General features: G+C 50.0%; 2 pseudogenes across 1 annotated transcript; one reads left to right on the forward strand and one right to left on the reverse strand.

Moving 5' to 3' along the window:
* Positions 1-5,182: 5,182 nt before the first annotated feature.
* On the reverse strand, positions 5,183-12,073 carry LOC112636747 (annotated as a pseudogene). The gene is made up of 3 exons (XR_003122235.1): positions 11,576-12,073; positions 7,739-7,853; positions 5,183-6,671 (listed from the first exon to the last, which is right to left on the reverse strand). The product of XR_003122235.1 is annotated as an uncharacterized LOC112636747 (transcript).
* A 177-nt stretch (positions 12,074-12,250) lies between these two features.
* LOC112636746 lies at positions 12,251-13,358 on the forward strand (annotated as a pseudogene).
* The last annotated feature ends 1,518 nt before the right edge of the window (positions 13,359-14,876 follow it).

Here is a 14,876-nt window from a genome sequence, read left to right on the forward strand (position 1 = left end):
GTGAGCCAAGATTGCGCCACTGCACTCCAGCCTGGGTGACAAGAGTGAGACTCCATCTCGAAAAAAAAAAGGTGAGAAGATGCCATTTGAAACGAATTGCAATAATTATCCACTGTGGCTGCTACTTTGTGATAAAGTAAAAATGATCTGAATAGAGCACATACCTGAATAGATCACAAAGGAAAAGATTTAGATTTTAGGGAATCTACTTCACACAATGGACATTTCTAGAGTTTTCTTTTCTTTTTTTGTTTCAGAAATGGGGCAGGGGAGGGAGCGTCTCACTAAGTTGCCCAGGCTGGTCTTGAACTCCTGGCCTCAAGGGATCCTCTGCATTGCTGAGATTATAGGCATGAGCCACTGCACCTGACAAAACATTTTTCTTTAATGTTCTAATGGCAAATGAATTCATTGTGACTGCTCATGTATTCCAAAAAAAGTTATCCTTATTTTTCGTGTATACTTTTCTGTAGTAATGCAATAAAATCAAATTTTTGCAACTTAAAAAAAAAAAAAGGTTCCGAAGATTGGAAACAGTTAAACAGAATTTGCGACCATGAAAATTTTGTTTTATTGTGAGGCTTTCTTTTTTGTCTTCTTCTGAGACGGGGTCTTTCTCTGTCACCCAGGCTGAATGCATCTTTGCCTGAGTTCTCGACCTGCATCCAGGAAGAATGAGAAGCGCAGACAAGCAGAGGGTGAGCACGACAGAGGAGCTTTATTGACTGCTAGAACAGCCTGAAGAAGCCCCGCAGTGGGTAGCTTCTCTCTGTAGGCAAGTCGTCCTGTTGAGTGTTCACCTCTCAGCAGAGAGGAAGCCCTGGAGTGGTGGCTCCTCTCTGCAGGGGGGTTGTCCCAGTGTCTGCCCAGCTCCTAGCAGAGAAGAGGCCCTGGGGTGGGTTGCTCCTCTCTGCCACCGGTAGTCCTAAGGTCTCTAAACTCTCAGCAGAGAGGGTAGCTCCTCTCTGCAGCTGGTCTTCCTGTCATGTGCTCAGCTCTGGCTGAGCCAGGGCTTTTATTGGCCTTAGAGGGGAGGAAGTGCATGCTGATTGGTCCAAGGGCAGTCATGGGCAGCCTGGAGAAAGCATCCCAAGTTCCCCACTCCAATGCTCTGGGACTGGCAGCCTGGCCCCCAACCTTCAGGCCCTCCCTGGCCTGAAGGTGGGGCCTCATCAGGGACCTGTCCTCTTTTGCCCAGGAATCTGTCTGCCTTCTGCTGCCGTTCATGGCACCAGAGCTCAGCCCCGATTTTGCTCTGAGATTGGAGCAGGCACCGGGAACAGGGAGAGGCCAGTCCGTGGGAGCAGGCAGTTCTGGGCCTGTGAGGGCAGGGGGGCCTTCCCAGGTCCCCAAGAGTGCAGGGAGGCCTGAGTCTGCAGCGTGCTTTGGGCAGCTGCTGCTGGGCAGGGAAGGGGCCGGTGGGGTTCCTGCCTGCTCTGTAGAGTGGGAGGCCCGGGCCTGCAGGCGCAGTGTGGGCAGCTGCAGTGGCACCGGGGAGCTGCTCCTGCCCCAGCTCAGAAGGGGCAGGGGTCCTGCTGGTCGCTGGCTCCTGGCAACAGCAGCCGTCTGGAGCGGCCACTGCATCACTGCCTCCTCGGCCTCCCAAGCAGCTGGAATTTCAGGAGTGAGCCACCGCGCCTGGCTCATGTGATGCTTTTCTAAAATCAAAGTGTCTTTTTAAAATATTCAAATTGACAGTTTAATAAATGGTGCTTTGCAGAATACAATAAAATAAGTGAAACAAAAATAGATTATTTTGAGTGATTTTAGATATCACATGTTAGGTAAGAAATATTTTACATCTTAGAGGATCACAAGAAATTACTGGAGGTCCAAATGGTGGCATGTTTTTAACTTTAGGTGAGTTTATAGCTAATCATAAAAAAAGGGAACCAGGAGCCGTGACTCATGCCTGAAATCTCACTGTTTTGGGAGGCCAAGGTGAGAGGATCACTTGGGGCCAAGAGTTCCAGATCAGCCTGGGCAACATAGCAAGACCCACTCGGAAAAAAAAAAAAAAAAAAAAAAGGCCAGGTATTGTGGCATACACCTCTAGTCCTAGCTATGCAGGAGAATTGCTGGAGCCCAGAAGTTCAAGGTTAAAGTGAGCTATGATGGTGCCACTGCACTCCACTCTTGGCAACAGAACAAGACTCTGTCTCCAAAGGAATAAAATAAAAAAGGATGTTGTGTCTAATAACATTAAAACAAATGTGTGCTGCTACTAGAAAATTATATTTGATTTGAGATATTATTAAGAATAAAAGAAGCAAATACATTTGCTTCCTTTTTTAAAGAGACAGGGTCACATTCTGTCACCCAGGCTGGAGTAATCATAGCTCACTTCAGCTCCACCTCCTAATCTCAAGCAATGCTCTCATCTCAGCCTCCTAAAGCACTAGGATTACAGCCACAAGCTACCACATCTGGGACCCCACTTTTAAAACAAATTTTTAATTTTTTAAAGGAGATGGGGTCTTGTTGTATTTGCCAGGTTTGCCTTGAACTCATGGCCTCAAGCGATCCTCCTGCCTCTGCCTCTCAAAGTCCTGGGATTATAGGCATGAGCCACCAAGCCCAGCCCCTCACTTTTGATTGTGCACCAGATGTAGCCCATTGTGAACAAGTGTGTCAGACTGTGAGCACGCTCACATGAAGAATAATGCCATTAACAGTAAAATAAGTTGCATTGACTTTACTGAAATCAAAGAAAAAACTAAGTCTAGCCTATGAAATTACAGGTTGGAAAAAGGTATTAACATAAAACACGCTTTTGGCCAGGGATACGATCATGGAACAACCATGGCAGGTTATCCAAGGGTGTATAAGCTACTATTTCCCTCCAAAAATGATTATGCCAAATTGTGTCTTCCTCGGTTCATAATTTTTTTTTTAAAAAGACAGGGTCTCACTCTGTTGCCCAGGCTGGAGAGCAGTGACATGAACATGGCTCACTGCAGCCCCAAACTGCTGTGCTCAATCAGCTCTTAATTCATATGCAAAAATTCTGCTTCTGTGAAATGAAATTTGATGACCTGTTTTAACATTGTATGTTTGTGTTTGTGTGTGAATTCAGTGAACAGACAGAATATTCTTACATCTGTTTTAAAAAACTATTCCCCATGGACATCAAGATCAAATGCAACCAAGGCACTTCACAAACTAAAACTAAAGGTATTTGTAAACACTGAACTTTTTTTTTTTTTTTTGAGACAGCGTCTTGCTTTGTCGCCCAGGTTAGAGTGCAGCGGCGTGAGCACCTGGCTAATTTTTAAACTTTTTGCAGCGACAGGGTCTCACGTTGTTGCCCAGTCTGGTCTTGAACTACCGGGCTCAAGCAATCTTTCAGTCTTGGCCTCCTAATGTGCTGCTGTGATTACAGCTGTGAGTCACCGCACCCAGCATGAGAAGCTTTTTAATACTACCAGTCATGGTGGCATTTTCTTTTTTTTTTTTTTTTTTAAAGACAGAGTCTCGCTCTGTCACCCAGGCTGGAGTGCAGTGGCGCCATCTCGGCTCACTGCAAGCTCTGCCTGCTGGGTTCACGCCATTCTCCTGCCTCAGCCTCCCGAGTAGCTGGGACTACAGGCATCCGCCACCATGCTTGGTTAATTTTTTGTATTTTATTAGATGCGGGGTTTCACTGTGTTAGCCAGGATGGTCTCGATCTCCTGACCTCGTGATCTGCCAGCCTAGGCCTCCCAAAGTGCTGGGATTACAGGCGTGAGCCACCGAGCCCGGCCACGGTGGCATCTTTGAAAGAAATTTTGGTCAGCTGAACTTAGTGAAAAATTATTTAAGATCATCACTTGGTCAAGAGAAATTCACATGACAATTCTCTCAACTGAAAAATGAGACAGTAGATTTTAGAAATATTCACGAGTTTGTTTCCGTTTACGTAAGGAGAGTAAACGTACTGTTTTTGTATAAGTAAAATATTTAAACTTAAAATATTTTGAGTTTTAATATACATATTTTCCTTTTTTTTTTTTTTTCCCACTTACTGAAACATTGTGGAAAAAAATTAACATTAAAAAACACATTTTTCGACCGGGTGCAGTGGCTCACGCCTGTAATCCCACCCAGCACTTTGGGAGGCCAAAGGCAGGTGGGTCACCTAATGTCAGGAGTTTGAGACCAGCCTAACCAACCTGGTGAAACCGTCTCTACTAAATATAAAAAATTAGCCAGATGAGGTGGTGGACGCCTGTAATCCCAGCTACTTGGGAGACTGAGGCAGGAGAATCGCTTGAGCCCAGGAGGCAGAGGTTGCAGTGAGCTGAGATTGCGCCATTGCACTCCGGCCTGGGCGACAAGAGCAAAACTCCATCTCAAAAGAAAGAAAGAAAACCACATACACAAAAACCACATTTTTTCCTTTTGCCTCAGGCTCCAGCACCACTCTCCTGCACGGGAGGGTACTGGTTGGAAGGTATGTGAGGGAACCTTCTGATGGTCATGCTGAGGACCTTGAGAAGGGTCTGAGGCACACACAGCACACGCTTGTCAAAACTCGGCAGGTACTCACCCGTGAGCAGGGCATCGCACCGAATGCCGAGCTTTCCATCCAAAGGAAAACCCGGTGGCAAATGGATTCTAATGATGTGCGCACTGGAGTGTTAGGGAAAGCCGCCTGAGGTCTATAATTTACTTGGAAATGCATAAAAAGTAAAATGGATCAATGCAGGGAGGATTAACTAGATGTGACAAAGTCCAGTAACGTGAATGGTACACTCAGGTGGTGGGTATATATCCAGATGTGCAATACAAAATTCGTTCATCACTGCTGTGAGCCGGCAAATGTCTGTCGCCGGGTGTTGGGGGCGAAAGGAGGTCTAGGCCTCTGCTCCTGTGCTTCAGATGCTGGCACGTCCCGGAGGAGCTCCTGCCACCCCTTGGAGGCTCTCCAGGTGGGGCGGCTGGGGTAAAATACAGTATCCTGAGGGAGAAGTAGCCAAGCTTTACGGGGGATGGGTCAAGTTGTGGAAAGAAAGGGCAGAGAGCAGAATGTGGCACTGGGCGAGGGGAGACATGGAGCATCCTCAAAAGAGGGGGAGGCCTGGCTCGGGCCTTCCTCACCCACCCCTGCTCCCCACCGAGTCTGTCCTCCTTTTCCCTCCACTCTGTCAAGCACAAGGCAAGGCCAAGGCTGACAGATTTGCCGGTAAATAAATTGAAGACCTTTTCAGATTTGGTTTATTATTTGCACAGACAACCAAAGAAAGAATGGCCGAAGGTGCCCAGTTCCCATGGACCTTGTGCAGGGCAATACCGAAAAGTGACCACGACTGCCACATGGATGACAGGACACCGGGCTGCAAAGAGCTGCAGCCACGCTAAGTGCCCAAGGTGACTCAGCAGAGCCTGGGAGGCATCAGGAGCCGCAGGGAGGCGAGAGGGCCCGGCTGTGCCCAGGAGCATGGCAAGGTGCTCTGCTGAGAGCAGGGTGCAGCTGTGGCCCATGTGGATACGTGCAAGGGCGCCAGGGCAGAGCTCTCCCCTGACTCGGCCCCGGGACTTTCCCTCAGGTTCCTCTACTCCCAGGACGACACCATCAGGGCCTCTGGAAACAAACAGATTGGGGGTCCCCTCTGTCTCTGAGGAAAACACAAGTCACTCAGAAGCTTAAGATGCTCTGTGTCACTCAGGAAATGGGACTTAAAAATCGTCAGACAGCTTGGAAAGGCTTAAGAGAAGGAGGGGCGTCGCAGAGGCCCACTCAGGGTGCAGCTATGTCAAGGGGTAACAATTCCAGTTTCAGTTTTTAAAATCACAGTGAAACACCAGAGTAAGGACAGAGTGAAGAGAGCGCTGCCCTCCCTGATGAGACCAGACCCACTCCCGGAGGGTAGGGACAGTGGCAAGAACACAGACACGGGCGGCCACGTGGGGGCTGTGGTGGGCAGCCTGGGAGATGGCCCTCAACGCCCCCAACTCCTGGTGTCTGTCCTGTGGAACCTCCTCCCCTGGGGGGAACCCACACCAACAGAACACAGCAGAAAGAGGGGGGAATTCCCTTTGGCTGCAGGAGCCTGCCTTTGCGGCTTGCTGAGCTATGCGGGAGCTGTGCCAAGGAAAGGTCCGTGCAGCAGAGAACTGAGTGAGGCCTCCAGCCAAAAAGCAGAAAAGATCGAGGCCCTCACTCTAATAGCCCGTGAGGAACTGAATCCTGCCCACAGCCGCGGGGCCAGCAGAGAAGCTGAGCCTCCCCGCCCGGAGCCTGCAGTCCGCTCACAGTCCGGCGGGTCCTGACGGAGGCCTGGGGAGGGACCTTGAGGCAGAGGCTCCTTCACCGGGCCTGGATGTCTGACCCACAGACACTGTGGAGCTACATTTGTTTGAAGGGGCTCAGCTGCGGGGCAAACTGTTACACAGCAACCGACAAGTTTCTGTTCCCTGTTTCTGTTCTTTTTCTTCAACAGGGCTGCGTGTGGAGTGGCCCGCTCCTGCCAGCCCTGCTCTGCGCACCCTCATGGGCTGAGCTGCGGGGTGAGCCGGGCCCTGTCTTCCTCCCTGCCCTGGCTCTGTCCCCCAGTGCCCACCCCCGAGAGTGGGGAGAGCGGTGGGGCTGCGCGGACTCTGAGAAGCCTTCCAGATCCAACTGCCAGGGAGCTGCTGCCCAGGGAGCCGCGAGGAGCGAGGTCGGGCATGCGCGGGCTCTGCCTCTGATGCTAAGAAGGGGAGAGAGGAAAACGGAGTGAAGCCAACGAAGGCAGCACGCGTCCCAGGGCAGACCCCACGCGCCAACACAGCCGAATTTCCGGCAGCGGGAAGGCCCTGTGCTTCACTCCTGCCCAGTCACTGGGAAACTCCCAAGTCAAGATGGGGAGCATGGTGGCACCTGGGGTCTGAAAGGCAAGCCTCCCTCCTCTGTCTCATCCTCCAACCTCTCCCTGTCCTGCGGGGCTCACATGCCACCTCCTCCAGGAAGCCTTCCTTCAGGAGCCTGCCTGTCAGAGGTCATCTCACCTTTTTCTCAGATCCCATGCCCTGTTGACTGTTCTCTCATTGCCTTGTTTCCTGTACACAAATGGTCAGGAAACGTCTGTCCCTCTGAAATTCTACTCTCCTTAAGGCAGAGGCCCTGCTCCACCAGGAGCAGCTAAAATTTCCTATTGAGACTCCTCCTGGTTACAGGGGCACAGGTTGCCCCCAGGGATCTGTTCCCAGCTTCCCGAGGGCAGGGTGTGCCTCCTCCCACCTTCCCGCATGCTGCTGGTGCCACAGAACCTGTCCAGGGCCAGGGGAGGCACCCACACACTGTCTGCACTTGTAGGGCACAAAGGGACAGCCCTCTCTCTCCAGAAGTCCAGGGACTCAGCCTTGGTGCAGACTGGGTCTTAGGCAAGGCAGAGCCAGACGACAGGATCTGCAGGGACTTCTGGACAGGAGCCAGCCAGCAGCCAGGCTCCTCAGAGCGCTAGAGGTCTGGGGGTTCTCACCTGATCCTTAACTAGAAAACCAGGGCTAGGCTCAGGGCCCACCCCAGGGCTATTATGTTCCATGCCATGTGCGCTCCCAGGGGAAGTGGTACTTCTCCCTCCTGACTCTGTCCCCACCTCCCTAAACAAGCCTGTGGCCCTCTAACAAAGCCCAAAGTCCCATGAAAGATCCTGCCTGGTGCTGGTCCTCAGCTACGTGAACTGAGTAGCCCTTTTTAACAGGAAGGACAGCATCTGGTTCCCCCCTTTCCAGTGGCCTTCTCCACAGGGCTGGCCTGACTCCCCACAGCACTCACCTGGACAATTGGGGGCCCATTCCCCGGCTGGCCTCCCGCTGTTCCCCGAAGGTCTCTCTCAGCATGGTGAACATGAGAGCCAGGGTTCTGCCTGTGTGAGGGAGGTGCTCAGACCCTGCAGGGAGGGAACAAGGTGGAGGAAGTCGCTGGCCCTGCAGAAGCTGGAGTCACCCCCTCCACACCCACTGCCAGGGAAGGGGCAGGAAGCATCAGGGGAGTCACCTGCTCTCGTCTGAGAGGGAGGTAGAGGCAGAGGGAGGCTAGAGAAAGACAAAGAAGGCAAGGCAGGGGCAGAGGCAGGGAAAGCCCAGCAAAGGTGGGTTGGAGGAAGAGACAGAAATGGGGATGAAAGAATGAAAGAAACAGAGAGAGGCAAAGAGACAGGGAAGAGAAGAGAGAGGAAAGGAGCCAGAGAGAGGAAGAGACAGCTGGTGAGATGGGGAAGGCTAGGAAGGCAGGGGAGGATGAAAACGCAAAGAGAATGAGGTGGAAACAAAGAGAAAGGGAATTCCCACCACCAGTAGGCACTGAGAAAGGGGCTTTCCACGCTATTTCATTCAACCCTCAAAGCAAGTAGGTACTACTGCCATTCCCATGATGTAGATGAAGAGACAGAGGTTTAAAAGATAAAGAGGGAGGGAGAGAAAATAGAGGCAGGAGAGAGAAAATATGACGCAGGAATACAGATGAGACAGAGACTGCGTATTCAAGGATTAAGAGACAACAGGCCGGGCCTGGTGGCTCACGCCTGTAATCCCAGCACTTTGGGAGGCTGAGGCAGGTGGATCGCCTGAAGTCAGGAGTTCGAGGCCAGCCTGGCCAACATGGTGAAACCTTGTCTCTATTAAAAATACAAAAATTAGTTGGGTGTGGTGGTGTGTGCCTGTAATCCAGCTACTTGGGAGGGTGAGGCAGGAGAATTACTTGAACCCAGGAGGCGGAGGTTGCAGTGAGCCGAGATCGTGCCACTGCACTACAGTCTGGACAACAAAGCATAAACTCTGTCTCAAAAAAAAAAAAGACAAACAACAACACAACAGTCTATCTGCCCATAACAGCATAAACTTGAGAAGAAGCGCTGTCTGTCTCCAGCAACTAGAAGAGTGCCTGACAAAGAGCAGGCGTCCAGTTAACAACTATGGAATGAACAAGCAAACATTATCTGGACTATGCCGTCAGGCAAATAAAAGCCTTGGAAACTGCATAAAACCGGGGTGACCAGGAAAGGCTTCACGCAGTCTATCTGAGTCAAACCCGGAGGCATGCAGGAGGCAGAGCAGCGGCTTTGGTCATGCAGCAAAAGCCAAGTATCTGGCAAGGGCATGGAAACAGAAGGTGGCAGAGGGGGTGTGGAGGCAAAGTCAGTAAGTTCTGAGGACCAGGTCTACTGTTCTTCGAGAATCTGCAGTGTTGGGCTTTTGAAAGGACTGAAGCTCAGGGTGTGACCTTCAAGGTAGGGGTTTTCTTAATGACCACTGCCATTCTCCAGGTGAGAGACAAGAACCTGAACTAAAAATGCAGGAGCTGCACAGCGGGAAAGGGACAAGGTCTAAGATTCATCCACTTATTCATTCAACCTACTGAAGAGGTAGGATTGCCAGTTCCTGGACACCACCTGCAGGGCTCCAGTGTCCCCTGGAACCTGGGAGGTCAAGGTTGCCCAGGCAGGGCTCCAAGGAGGTGTCTCCATGCACTGTCTGCTTTCCAGCCTGAGGGACTGATGACCTGGTTGCTCTCAAGGATCCAGAACGTGAAAGGAGGCGCAGGTTTTGGTGGAAAGCTGAGTTCACATTTGAACTTGTTGCAGAACCTATGGGATTCCTGAGAGGTGACAGCCGGGGCATTTGGATCAGCTCTGTGAGAGCTCCAGAGAGGGCTGGGCCGGAAATAGACTTCGCAGCCGGTGGCACAGCAAGCGAAGCCATGGAGATCACACAGATTACAGCCTAGAAGCTAGAGAAGAGGGCCAAGCAAAGCAATGTGGGGCACAATATTTAAGAAGACAATATTCGCCGGGCACGGCGGCTCATGCCTATAACCCCAGCACTTTGGGAGAGTGAGGCAGGTGGGTTGCTAGACCAGCCTGGGCAACACTATAAAAATCTCTCTCTACAAAAAAATACACAAATCAGCCAGGCATGGTGGTGTGCGCCTATAGTCCCAGCTACTCGAGAGGCTGAGGTGGGAGGATCACTTGAGCCTGGGAGGTCGAGGTTGCAGTGAGCCATGATCCTACCACTGCACTCCAGCCTCCAGCCTGAGACAGAGTGAGAACCTGTCTCAAAAAATAAATAAATAAATAAATAAAAGGACAATATTTAATATCTAGTTGTGAAGAGCCACTGCCAGAACCTGAGAAGGAATGGTGGAACAAGAAGAGCAAGAAAACTAGACAAAGAACAATTTTTTGAGATAAGGTCTCACTCCCATTGTCCAGGCCGGAGTGCAGTGGCGTGATCTCAGTTCACTGCAGCCTTGACTTCCCGGGCTCCAGTGATACCTCCACCACAGCGTCTCGAGTGGCTGGGACTACAGGTGCGGGCCACCATGTCTGGGTAATTTTTGGTATTTTTGGTAGAGATGGAATCTCACTATGTTGCCCAAGCTAGTCTTGAACTCCTGGGCTCAAGCGATCTGCCTAACTCAGCCTCCCAAAGTGCTGGGATTACAGGTGTGAGCCACCGCACCCTGGCAAGAACAATGTTTTAAGAAGCACGAGGATGTTGAGTATCAAACGCTGCATAGTTCGGGTGAGAGAACTGAAGAGTCTACTCAGCAATCAGGAGTTCATTGGAGACTCTGGCAGAAGTTTTCTATAGCAGAATGGCAGGAAACGTAGCCATACTGAGATTTCGTTAGGCACAAACAGGTGGTGAGGAAGTAAAGAAAATGAGAATGAAGACTGATTTTAAGAAACGAGTGGCCGGGTGCGGTGGCTCACGCCTGTAATCCCAGCACTTTGGGAGGCCGAGGCGGGCGGATTACGAGATCAGGAGATGAGACCATCCTGGCTAACACAGTGAAACCCCGTCTCTACTAAAGAATACAAAAAATTAGCTGGGCGTGGTGGCGGGCGCCTATAGTCCCAGCTACTCAGGAGGCTGAGGCAGGAGAATGGCGTGAACCCAGGAGGCAGAGGCTGCAGTGAGCTGAGATTGCGCCACAGCACTCCAGCCTGGGCGACAGAGCAAGACTATCTCAAAAAAAAAAAAAAAAAAGAAAGAAAGAAAGAAAAGAAAAGAAAAAAAAGAAACGAGAGTGAAGAAAACAGTAGGACAATAAGTCGGAAACCTCAACGGGGTGTGAGGACAAGTTCCCCGGGATTAAGTGGATAAGACCGAGGTTGGCCCTTAAGATTTGGAACAGGTTCAACAGAGAGGAATAGCAAGGTTTAAGGGATGGTTCCTGACGTCTAAGGGCACATTTAATATATTTTCAAGGCTAAGGTGGGGCAAGATCTGGAGGAGAGAGGATGGTACCCCAAGTGTCATCCTCCATTGACAGGTCAATAGACAGTACAGTCACATGGGAACAGAGCAGGTGTGGACAGAACGCATGGTTTCCCAGGGTATTTTTCCATGAGGATGCAAGAGTGAAAAGCCTGGGAGATTCCATGAAGAGCTGAGGGGCTTCTGAGCCACAGCTTAAACCTTAACCCTCCTCCTCCCAGATACATTCAAATCCAAGTACTGACAATGATCTAGTAAGACGTGCGCTTCCCTGGCTACCGTCTATCAAGGAATGCCACTGTCTACCTGTGGGCAGTGTGCATTGGATTGGGTTCTCTGCGGGGTCTTGCTGATCTTAAAGAGAATGCAGGGGCCCTATGAGACTCACCTCTGTACCCCCAGCACATAACAGGTGCTCAACACATTCGCAAGGGGAACGCTGAGCAAGCGGAGGCCCGGGTTCCCTCCTGGAGAAACCAGCTTCCCCTCCACGGTCTCAAGCGTCCCCTCCTTCCTTGACCTCAGTCATTGATTTCCGCTGCACTTCCTATCCCTGGGGGAGCTTTCAACGCTCCGCCGTTCAGGCCGCCGGTCCCCGCAGCCCGGGCCCTGCTCTCTAGGGCTGGGCCCCCCGGCGGCCCTGGGCTGGCCCCGCAGACGACCTCTCTCGCCTTCGCTTCCTCAAGCGTAAATCGGGCGCGGGGGCTGCAGGGCCTTCATCTCTTCCTCTGTTCCGCGATGTCGGAGAGACCGCAGCCCAGCCTCTGCCACCGCAGAGCTGCTTATCCAGCAGCGCGACTCCCTCGGGCACCGTTGGATGCCGTTGCTTACCGTTAGGCAAGTGTTTTAAGAAGCACGAGAATGTCGAGTGTCAAATGCTGCAAAGGGCTCAGAGCTCGCGACCAAGGGGCGTGGCCTCCGGGCCGCGAAGGCCTCTGGGAGTTGTAGTCCTGCCTCGGCCTGCAGTGGCCTCTTTTAAAAAAAAAAAAAAAAAAAAAAAAAACTGGCCCTTGGGTCCGTCGCTGCCTCGGTGTCCTTGTCGGGCTTCCCAGCAGAGGCCTAGCGGAAAAGTAAAAGATGTCTGAATATATTCAGGTAACCGAAGATGAGAACGATGAGCCCCTTGAAATATCATCGCAAGACGATGGGGACGGTGCTGCTGTCCACGCTTATGGCACAGTTTCCAGGGGCGTGTGGGCTTCGCTACAGAAATCCAGCGTCTCAATGTATGAGAGGTGTACGGCTGGTAGAAGGAATTCTGCCTGCCCCCGATGCTGGCTGGGGAAATCTGGTGTATGTTGTCAACTATCCGAAAGATAACAAAAGAAAAATGGATGAGACAGATGCTTCATGAGCAGTGAAAGTGAAAAGAGTAGTCTAGAAAACATCCGATTTAACAGTGTTGGGTGTCCCGTGGGGAACAACTGAACAGGGCCTGAAAGAGTATTGCAGTACCTTTGGAGAAGCTCTTATGGTGCAACAAAGCCAAGATGAGCCTTTGAGAAGCAGAAAAGTGTTTGTGGGGTGCGGTACAGAGGACATGACTGAGGATGAGCTGCGGGAGTTCTTCTCTCAGTGTGGGGATGTGATGGATGTCTTCATCCCCGAGACATTCAGGGCCTTTGCCTTTGTTACATTTGCAGATGGTCAGATGGCGCAGTCTCTTTGTGGAGAGGACTTGATGATTAAAGGAATCAGCGTTCATATATATCCAGTGCCGAAGCACAATAGCAATAGAAAGAAGTGAAAGATTTGGTTGTAATCCAGGTGGCTTTGGGAATCAGAGTGCATTTGGTAACAGTAGAGGGGGTGGAGCTGGTTTGGGAAACAATCAAGGTAGTAATACGGATGGTGGGATAAACTTTGGTGCATTCAGCATTAATCCAGCCATGATGGCTGCCGCCCAGGCAGCGCTACAGAGCAGTTGGTGTATGATGGGCATGTTAGCCAGTCAGCAGAACCAGTCAGGCCCATCGGGTAAGAACCAAAGCCAAGGCAACATGCAGAGGGAGCCAAACCAGGCGTTTGGTTCTCGAAATAACTCTTAGAGTGGTTCTAATTTTGGTGCGGCAATTGGCTGGGGATCAGCATCAAATGCAGGGTTGGGCAGTGGTTTTAATGGAGGCTTTGGCTCAAGCATGGATTCTAAGTCTTCCGGCTGGGGAATGTAGACAGTGGGGTTAGGGCTGGTTGGTATAGAATGGTTGGAATTCAAATTTTTCTAAACTCATGGTAAGCATATTGTAAAATACATATGTGCTATGAATTTTCAAAATTGGTTTGTTCAGTGCGGAGTATATTCAGCAGTATTTTTGACATTTTTTCTTTAGAAAAAGGAACAGCTAAAGGAATCTTATAAGTTTTGTTACATGAAAGGTTGAAATAGTGAGTGGTTGAAAGTGAACTGCTGTTTGCCTGATTGGTAAACCAATACACTATAATTGGTAGTAAAAAGTTTCTCCTGTAATATTTTATCCCTGGACTTGTCAAGTGAATTCTTTGCATGTTCAAAATGGAAACCATGGATTAGAACTACATTCTTTACCCCTTGTTTTAATTTGAACCCCACCATATGGATTTTTTTCCTTAAGAAAATCTCCTTTTAGGAGATCATGGTGTCACAGTGTTTGGTTCTTTCACTTTGTTTTTTAACATTTGTCTCCCCTTAAATACAAAAGTACAATATGAAGCCTTCATTTAATCTCTGCAGTTCATCTCATTTAAAATGTTTATAGAAGAAGCACTTCATTGAAAGTAGTGTTGTAAATATTGTGCCATAGGAATACTTTTTATTTTTCGAGATGGAGGCTTGCTGTGTCACCCAGGCTGGAGTGCAGTGGTGCGATCTTGGCTCACTGCAAGCTCCGCCTCCCGGGTTCATGCCATTGTCCTGCCTCAGCCTCACGAGTGGCTGGGACTACAGGCGCCTGCCACTATGCCCAGTTGTTTTTTTTTTTTTTTTTTCCCTTTTTGGAGAGACGGGGTTTCACCATGTTAGCCTGGATGGTCTCGATCTCCTGACCTCGTGATCCGCCCGCCTCAGCCTCCCAAAGTACTGGGATTACAGGCATGAGCCACCGTGCCCGGCCAGGAATACTTCTGTCTACATGCTTTCTCATTCAAGAATTCGTCATCATGCATCACAGGCCGTGTCTTTGATGGTGGGTGTCCCATTTTTATTCGCTACTCTTTATTTCATGGAGTCGTATCAACGCTATGAACACAAGGCTATGATATGGAACCAGAAGGCTGTTTGAACTTTTGAAACCTTGTGTGGGATTGATGGTGGTGCCCAGGCATGAAAGGCTAGTATGAGCACGAAAAGGAGAGAGCACGTGCAGTGACTTGGTGGTGCATAATGGATATTTTTTAACTTAGAGAGATGTGTCTCTCAATCCTGTGGCTTTAGTGACAGTGTGCAGACAGCAATGATAGCAAATAATGTACGAATGTTTTTTGCATTCAAAGGACATCCACATCTGTTGGAAGATTTTAAGTGAGTTTTTGTTCTTAGATAACCTACATTATTTGAATGTGTTAAGTGAAACGATACTTATACTCCCCCCACCCCTTTGTCAACTGCTGTGAATGCTGTATGGTGTGTGTTCTCTTCTGTTAACTTGTGGGGAAAAGAAAGAGAGATCAGCCTGTTACTGTGTCTATATAGAAAGAAGTAGACATAAGAGACT

Source organism: Theropithecus gelada, chromosome 12 (assembly GCF_003255815.1).
Source record: "Theropithecus gelada isolate Dixy chromosome 12, Tgel_1.0, whole genome shotgun sequence".
Lineage (NCBI taxonomy): Eukaryota > Metazoa > Chordata > Mammalia > Primates > Cercopithecidae > Theropithecus > Theropithecus gelada.